Below are 6,006 nucleotides of genomic sequence, written 5' to 3'. Positions count from 1 at the left end.
CTGATTCCATTAAAAGACTCTCCCTTGCACTGAGCTTACAAAAGAAGTGAAGAAGCAGGCAAACATTTCTGCTAAGAATAAAATAAGAACATAAGAAATCTTTCCAGCAGAAGAAACAATACAAATTTTTCCCCCCACATTTCCACCATACTGTGAGACATAACGTTATATTAATGAGTAGAATATTCTCTGTTCACATCAATAATAGTGAAGCTCCAACCTTTTCCTAGAGATTTTTCCCAAAGAAAAGTCCCTGTGATAACTGTTTAATTGACATAATGTATCTTTAACAACTGTGTCTAGATACCAGCAGAAATACAAGAACTGACAAATCTAAAATGCCTCAGCCTGTCCAAAAATCAATACAGTATTTTTCCAATGGAAATCTTTCTTATGGAATCATTAGAGAAATTATATCTGGGACAAGATAAAGGTGCTAAACTGACAAATCTGCCAGAAGATATCAAATTGCAGGTAGGGACAACAGGAGGGCAGTGGGGGGTGGGGAGGAGGATATTATACAGCAAGCTAAAGAAAATTCCTTTAATTATGAAAAGTTATTATGCACACATATTTTCCAGAATCTGAAAGAACTGCATATAGAGAATAATTGCCTGGAATACCTGCCCACAGCTGTTGGATCACTGACCCACCTGAAAATACTCAACTGTCACAACAATCTCCTTAAGGAGCTCCCAGAGTCTCTAGGCCAAATGCAAGGTGAGAAATCATCTTTGTGTTAGTGGCCACAAGGACCTAAGTCTTCTGGAAGGAGGGAGAGAAGGAAGGCAGAGCATCGTTCGGTGCTGGCCCAGCAACAGTAAGGGACAAATAGGAGAGAAGTTAAGGGGTGAGAGGGTGAAGAAAATGCTGTGCCCAAGCTTGGAGGACTGGGAAGGGTGGGGTTCCTGGGGCTCAGCTCCTAGCACATCACTGATGGGAGAAGACTGGTGGGTCAGCACCATGATTCCAGAGTAGTGATGAGAAACATGACTTCTGCTCCTCAGATCAGTCCTTCCAACCTCCCCAGTTCTTCAATACGTCTCTATGCATGGCAAGTAAGTTCAATAGTGCTGCTGTGCACAATATTAGCAGATTTGGCCACTGGACTACAAAGTCTTCACCTAGTAAAGTATATGCATTGCTAGGAAAGCCCAAGTCTCATCTTACCACATCTGTGAGAAGCACTCTGAATCTTAAACAGTGTTCTTGGTGGGATGTTTAGTACTCAAACTCTTAATAAGCACAGATTGAATTGCTTATGTCTCCTCCATATGCTGTTCTACAGGGAGAATGCAGGAATGCTTCATATCCTTCCTGTCCTTTGTGTCACAGCTGTCTGCTTGTGTGCTCAGGTTTGCAGAAACTGCTCATTCAGAACAATCAGCTGTCCCAGCTGCCTGAGGATCTGGACAGCCTGGAACAGCTGCAGGTGATCTTTGTGGATGGGAACCCTATGACAGACCCTCCCATTGAAGTGTGCTGTCAGGGGACACCTGCTATCTTGCAGTACTTACAGCAAAAAAGACTTAAAGTGAAGGCTTCAAAGGTAGGTGTTTTAAAGCAACCATGATGCATGTACATACAAAGCAGTGCTTTTAGTGATCAGATACTTTAGAACAATTTACAGGGTACTCTGTGCAACACTTCAGCTACCTGGAGCAATGCTGATCACACCATGGGGAACCATGGGGAAATAGAGCACTGGGCATCATTCAAAAACATCACAGATTGTCACTGCCCTAACTGTTCACCACCAGCAGAACAGCCTTACAACTTGCAATGGAGTTTTCTTTACCTCTTTGTCCAGTGACAGGGGAATGGGTCACAGCATCTAAATTCAAAGTAAGTCCTCTAAGTCCAGGCATTGCTTAAAGATGAGTCTAACCGGCACCTTGCTGTGATCTGGCTGTAGAGAACTGAAGTTCCGTTGTGCAGACACACTGAACAAAACACACTGTGTTGTGGGATACTGTTGCTGTTGTTTTGTTTTGTTTTCCCAAAAGATCAGCCTACGTCACTAACGGACTATGAAATTAATGAGCTTGGAAAAAAAAAAAACTGAAGCAAGAAGGAAGGAAAGGCAAACAGTCCTTGGTTCTTCCAAAACTAGAATTCTTTTCCTGTAGTGTCTGCTATTTCTTCATGAATTGACGTTTCTCCCAGACTGCTTTTTCTGAACTTAGTGGTGGCACTTAAAAATGTGTGGCTGTTGCCATTTACTCCTCAGAGGATCTGGAGGATGACAGCGTTGGTGTCCTCCCTGATAAGGAGCTCCTCTTGAAAAGTAACACTTGATAAAAGAAAAGTCAGGTGGCAAGCAAGCCAAAGTAGTCCACTGCAGAGTTGTTTTGGAGACCATAGTGCCTGGCTTTCTTAACCATTTCCTCAAGGTAACCAGACTATATTCTCTCTCAGATCCAAAATATGTGGCGTGGGGCTGGTTACTAAAAAGGGGATCAGACCTTTCTTGGCCTTTAAGAATATGGCAAACAAACAAAAGGAAAAGAAAGGAAACAAAAAGGGAAAACAGAAGCCTGGAAAAGAAGCAAAAGCCAAAAAGTGATTTTTGTGCAGCAATCTGAGCAGAACCCGTCAGCTGCAAGAAGAGTGGTGCGAGCAGAGTACCAAACAGTATTAAAGCTGTTTGAGTGAGTACCAAACAAACAGTATTAAAGCATTCAGACCAGTGAACATTCCAATGAAAACGCGAATTTTTGGGAGGTTGTTTCTGTGTAGCTTCTGCAGCTGAATAAGGCAGATCATCCTGAACGGATGCTACCTTGAGGCACGGAGGCAGATGACTGAAATTAATCTCATCTGTAGGAATGTGGTGCAGTGAACTGCTTGTTGTTATGAATTCCAAGTATTTTACATGGAATCCTTAGAAATTTGTATCCCAATTGGTGAGGTATATCCATATCTAGACTGAACGACACCTGTAGCCCCATACATACTGGCACTTAATGTCTTTGACATTCAGAAACATGGAAACATGGAGGATCCCCAGCAGTCAGAACATACACACATCTGCCACAGTCTGTACAACTCTCCTGCCTTACAGGAGTGCAAAGGGCTGTTTCAAAGTATCCCTACACACATCCATGCTTCTGCAGAAATGCCTACTAACGTTCTGACAATCTGTAGTTACAGTATTTTGAATGGCTGCAAGTTGTGAAATGCTGAGTGTTATAGCTCATCTCTGAGGTAGCTTGGTTACAGTCTGTAAAATGGCTGTGTACAACCTCAAGTTTGCAAAATGCAGTATTCCACAGTGACTCTGGATCCTGTCACATAACACTGTAATAACACACCACAAGCACAGAGCTGAATCAGGACCAGCCACTGTACAGATTCAAAACGCACGAGTGGGTGGGAGCAGGTCTCTCTGCTTAAACTGCCAGGTCAGAACTTCGGTCCAGCTCTCCCTCCCCATGCCTGAGCTCCCGCAGAGAACCAGAAGCTGGTGGCCCTGGTGGTGAAGGCAGGTTCACTGATGCTCAGCTCTCCCAAGAGCTCCACCTCCAGGTCATGCTGCTCTGAGTGCCAGGGCTACATCTGCATCCAGGCTGTGGATCTTATTTCTGTTTGGTTCTTGAACCCGTTGATACAGAAATGCCACTAATGTGCTCGTTGGTAGGAGAGAACTGGGGACTATTAAATGCAGAAAGGTGAGATTGCTCGGTTTTGGTTTTCCACCTGACTAGGAAACTGGTGCCGTTTTGACAGCAGAGACTTCTGAGGAAGAAAACATTGGAAGATGGATTTCTGGGAAGACGGACAGATAGATGGGATAATCAAAATGATGTAAAAGATATTTGTGGCAGTAGAGGCATGACAGATTCACGAGTGGGCAAAGGCCTGAGAAGGGAATTTAAAAAAAGCAAGTGGAGAGGTTGCTGACAGTAAGTCCTTACTGCACTCTGGAGATGAGAACCGAGAGAAACCACAAGCAAACTAACAGTGAAGTCCATCTCATTCTGAATTAGAGAGGTTCAAGTGAGAGAGGAGTGATTCACAAACGTCCCCAAAGAACAGACAGAGGATCGTTTCTCCAGATCAACCAAAGGCAAATTTGAGAAGGAAAGTCCCATTAAGACAAGCAATTGAAAGAGAAGGTTGGTGTGCAGCTCTGAAACAAGAGATGATAACTCTCCTGCCTTGAATAAGAGTTTGAAAGGCTCCTTTGTTAGCACTGTATGAAACAGGGGCTCTTTGCTTCACTTCAGGGGTTGAAGAAATCTGCAGAAAATAACCAATCCCACTTTGCAGCAGTTCACTGCTACCTCTGACCATGACACTATGGTTAATCCCACATCCCTCAGAGCTTGTGGGAGCAAAGTGCACTTTTCAGTGGAACTGAAACTGGAACCAGGAAATCCAGGGAGACCCTCATGTGAAGTCATGGATTAAGCAATGGAGAGGTATCAGCACAACATGGTTAGCTGCTACTAATGAACACGGCCGGTCAGAAATTGGTGATAGAGGGGTCACCCACATTGAAGGCTGAATACTGACCTGCATCTCTATGGGAAAACATGCTGAAGGGGTCTGGGAAGTTAGCAAAGTGCCAGCTGATTATTTTCTTGTGCCTTACATCCAGGAGACTGCTGCAGTGTGTAGACAAACTCAGGGCTAATTGAGCAGTACTTTATCCCTCAGGATTTCTCTAAGACTCCTCACTCAGTGGGCAGATCTAATATCTTTACTTCCTAAAATACCTTACCAATGAATAATCCCAGAGCAGTCCTCGAGCTCACATGTGGGTTAAGATGTTCCATGACATAAATGAGTATGCCAGAATATGGCTCTGTGTAAGCAAATCCAATAAAACACCAAATAAGAAATCACCAAACATAAAAAGAGGAGCCATTTATATGACCCAAGCTGGTACATTTTCTAACAGGTTTTGGGTGCAAAGCAGGGTGGTCTGCTCCTAGCTAGAAGCTGCCCTGTGGCTTTTAATAATAGCTTTTGCTTCCCTGGATTGATTTCCTCCATGTTTAGAGTAAGAATAAGAACAGTTTATGCCACAGAGTGTTTTAAAAGCTAATGGATTAGACTTGATTGCAGAAAGCATAAAGGCACTCCAAATATTCCTACTGATTTTGATATGCTCAGGATCATAATCTCCAATCTGAAGGTATCATTTTGTGCTGTGTCACTGGGTCAGTACACAGAACTCAATCCAGTTAAATCTGGGACACCTCAGGATATGAACGAGTACCTGCGGAATATCCTGAGATTCTTAAATAACCTAATCCAGAATGCTTATTAATTGCTCAGTATTCCAGATCATTGCTAAGATAGCAGGACTTACCTGATCTAACCTACTTCAGCGTTTCCCTTGTCTTAGGCTTGCAAAGACAACAACCATATGTTTCTTACCTTGATTTTATGCTGATTCTGTATGCAGGATTCATCTGTGCTATCAGATGGCACTGAGAGCCATAGCAGAGGTAGAACAACTCCTGCTGTTTTCTTCTTACTTGACTGATGTGTAATCCTGAGTTGCTGGGATGCTTTCCAAATCTCACAATTATGTAGCTTTAATGCATTCACACAAATTAAAATGTTTGGGGAAGGGGAAACTAAATTTTAAAACATAGAGGTTTCAGGTATTTTTTGCACTAGAAACATTTTCCTTGTACGTGTGACGCCACAACTACACTGCCCCATCCATCTGCATCAGTGCATACCCCATTCACTTCCTTGCACTGGCAAATCTGCCATGTGTCTATCTGAATTTGTCATTGCTCCTTTGGTGCTAGTCATTGCAGTTTTCACAACAGGAAGATTAAGCATATTCAGTAGTGTCACAATAGCAGCGTAAACACGGCCCGGAAAGAATGGCTCTGAAAGAATACACTACTGAATGGAATAATCTATGTCAAATAACTGTTCTTATAGAAATCTTGAACTATTTCAAGTTTCTCTCGTGAGAAGAGATAACTAGAAACTGGGCAGTTATTCTAAGTGAGAGACACATAGTACTTAGTTCATACG

This window comes from Cyrtonyx montezumae, unplaced genomic scaffold (genome assembly GCF_038088225.1).
Source record: "Cyrtonyx montezumae isolate F1298 unplaced genomic scaffold, pur_monq_1.0 scaffold_5, whole genome shotgun sequence".
NCBI classification, from domain to species: Eukaryota; Metazoa; Chordata; class Aves; order Galliformes; family Odontophoridae; genus Cyrtonyx; species Cyrtonyx montezumae.
Note: the sequence above shows the minus strand (reverse complement) of the source record.